This window comes from Echinops telfairi, unplaced genomic scaffold (assembly GCF_000313985.2).
Source record: "Echinops telfairi isolate 266 unplaced genomic scaffold, ASM31398v2 ScPeMD7_2573;HRSCAF=3158, whole genome shotgun sequence".
NCBI lineage: Eukaryota > Metazoa > Chordata > Mammalia > Afrosoricida > Tenrecidae > Echinops > Echinops telfairi.
The window spans coordinates 7,644,162-7,647,723 of record NW_022106471.1 but is presented as its reverse complement, the minus strand read 5'-3'; positions in this window follow the sequence as shown (position 1 = coordinate 7,647,723).

The following is a 3,562-nucleotide window of genomic DNA, read 5'->3' as shown; positions in this document are numbered from 1 at the left end:
GACAGGGACAGTTCAGTGGAGCCAACTGACCTCAAACATAGACCTTGCGGTGGAATGGCCGGGGGCAGGGGGAGGGGACATTCTGCCATGCCACTTGGGGCTGACCATGCAGCACCTCGATCCGCGTGACATGAAAACTCAGTTTGTCAGCCAACCCAAAGTGCCTCTGGAATCTGCAAGGCGAGGGAGGAGGGAAATGAGAAGCATGCCTGGCTGAGTGGCGTGCATTTTTCGAAGTCAATGTTGGGATAAAAGATTGTAAATATGAATTTTATTTCCCTCTGTTGATCGGAATTTAACTCCAGGAGATGGTGAAGTTTATAGGAGTCACCGTGGGTGGTCTCCTACATGACAGGAATCCAAGAAAGCTCTCTCACCCTCCAATGTCTCTTCTCCATCTGCTTGTGTCTGCTCACATATTCATTTATTCAAACCCTGCCTCTTCCTGGAAGCCACGAGGCCGTATTCTCTATAGGCAACCAGGAGCCATCCTTGTGTTTTTAAGCAGAAGGACTGCGCCATCAAACGTTATTTTTTTAGGTCATCTGGAATCAGTGTTGGCGAGAGAAGGCAGGGGCTGGCAGCAATCCAAACGAGGCCTGTCTCGGGGCCATAGGGCCGGATACAGATTATATACGCTGGCGACGACTGAGACAGAATGATCATGATTTTTTGTCTGGCTGGCTGTGGGCGGTAGAGAAAGAGAGACATAAGGAGGAAGCTTCTTGTTTAGATGTGAATGGTGGCGCTCCACTACTGGAGGAGGCCTGGATTCAGAGAAGGGGCAGTAGAAAACTTGGGGGAGGGGGGGCTGCTTCAGTGAGAAGTGCCATATAATGATGCCAAGATTTCAATGATGTGTCCAGTGACCAGTGTGGGGGACAGAGTGCTGACAACGAGGGTGAGCTGTTGCTTAGATGGTCGCTTGGGTATAGATGCCTAGCCACCCACCTCAAAGATGCTCCTTCCCACATGCACAGCTTGTTCTAATCCTGAGTGTGCCCTACTGGTCACTGGAGGAGCTCGGAGAGACCGTATATATGGCAGGACGGCTCTGGGCTCCTTAGAGGCCCAACCAGAAGGCCTGCCTCCCTTAGGAATCGTGGGTGGCCCTGTGAAGGTCCCTGTCATTAAGACCTTGTACAGTACCACTTTCACACCAAAATAGTTAGGGTTGGCTAGGACAGACGAGCCTCTGCAAGCATTGCCTTGAGTGTTCTTTCCAAATCTGGCTTCTGGGCTTGAAGGACGGTGTGGATGGCAAGGGAGGAAGGGGGATCTTCCTTTCAAATCAGCCTAGTCTCTTTCTTCCCCCTCAAAACACCTATGACCACCTCAGAGCCTTTGCCCTTCCTGCTATATCCCCAGGATGTATTTCTTATCCACACAGGGCAAGGTGGTGAGCTGGGTCATCTTCTTACCTGTTGGAGAACTTTGAGTCTATTGGTTTGGCAGGCTATCTGTCTGTTTCACAAACAGAAAACTGGCATTTGGCTTTGAGATATTTTAGTGTGTATCTCTTATTTATCAGTTGGGTTGGGTTTCTTGAGGCATTTTCGCAGTACAGTAGGATCCTTCATGATGATTTTTAACAAGGGCAGCAGGACAGGAAGCCTGCTTTAGGACTAAGAGCCAGAGTGCAAAGGGAGAGGCTCCCCCTGCTGGCTTGAGGTTGCTCCTCCAGCGCCCTGCCGGTCCACATTCCGTTTTGTGTACCATAGAGACCCTTTGACCTCATGGCTAGTTCTTTCTTTTTTAATGCAAAAAATAGTTTTATTTGGACTGGATAAAGGAGCTGTTGATTCTGGCTCTGCTTGAAGCATTATTTTCATTGTTTATTGATATTCTTTTTTATTACTAAAAGATCATTTTAATGGGGGCTCTTACAGCTCTTATAACAATCAATTGTGTCAAGCATATTTGTACATATGTTGCCATCGTTATTTTCTAAACATTTACTTTCTATTTTAGCCCTTGGTATCAGCTCCTCTTTTTTCCCTCCCTCCCCCTTCCGCTCTCGTGACCCCTTGATAAATTATAAATTATTATTCTCATATTTTTCACCAACCGCTGTTTCCCTTGACCCACTGTTCGTTGTTCATTCCCCTGGAAGGGATGTGTGTGATTATGTGTCGATCATTGCAGTTGGTTCCTCCTTCCTCCCCTCCTCTGCTCACCTTCCCCCTACCCTCTTGGTATCACTACTCCCATTCTTGTTCCTGGATTCCGTGTGTCATGAACTCTTATCTCTTATCTGTACCTGTGCACATGCTCCAGTCTAGCCCGCAGTGAAAGGCAGGACTGGGGTCATGATAGTGGAGGGTGAGGAAGCCTCAGGGAACCAAAGGAATACTGTATGTCTCATCAGTGCTATACTGCGCCCTGGTTGACTCATCCTTTCCTTACTGACCCTTCTGTGAGGGGATGTCCCATTGTCTGCAGATGGGTTTGGGGTCTCTGCTCTGATCCCCCTCATGCTCAACAATATGGGTTTATTTGTTTGTTTGTTTGTTTTGGGTCATCTGATGTCATGGCTGTTTCTTTACAGACACATCCCTAACCAAAAGATGTGGCAATCTTCTCCCATAAAGATTGCTGTTGTGGGGTGCTTTCATGTGCATCTGTACGCTTAGCAGTCCTCTGTACAAGAGCACAAACACCACCCAGTCCTTAGCCACCTTCACCCTCACTGCTCTGTTGGAGCCCATGGTTGTAGTCACTGCTTCAGTTCATCTCATTGAGGGTCTTCCTCTTCCTCACTACCCCTCTACTTTACTGCCGATATTCTTCTCCTCCCGGGTTCTCTCTCCTGAGAACTTGTTCAAATATGAGAGCTGAAGTCTGGCCAACCCCACTTCTCAGGAGCATTCTGACCACACTTCTTTCAAGACAGATTGGGCCACTCTTCTGGCAGTGCAGGGCCTAGTCAATGATCTTTAAAGATGGCAGCCTTGGAAAGCCTGTGGGGACAGCTCTGCCCGGTCCCATAAGATTGCTACGAGTCAGAATCTCCTGGACAGCAGACAGACATGTCACCTTCACTGGAGCAGAGGAACAAGTCTTTTCCTCCTCAGAGCTGCGGCGTGGGTTTGCACCGCGAACCCTACCGTTAGTAGCCACGTGCTTTTGCCATTGCGCCATGAAGCCTCCTGTCGTGTGTTTGAATGTTTATAAAACCGTGTGTCGTTTCACGCGGGAGGAAGCTGGAAACACCAGCTCCAGAAGACAGTCTCGCTGTCCCACCGGGCTCGCCACTCTTCCCACGTCTTTCTGCCGGTCTCTTGCGGTCAGCTGTTCGCTCGTGGAGCATTGATTGCGCTGTGGGTTGAGCAAAGAATGCCTGGGGCATGCGAATGGTTAGCAGATTCAGCTGCTGACCGACGCGTGAGCGGCATGAGTCTGCCTGGAAGCACCTGGAAAGAGAGGCCTCCTGGTCGTCGACTTCTGCGAAATCAGCCGCTGAAAACCCCCTGCGGGGGCCCTGGTGGTGCAGCAGGTCCCGCGCTCGTCTGCCAACCTCAAGACCAGCAGTTTGAAACCCGCACCCGGGTAAGGAGAGAAG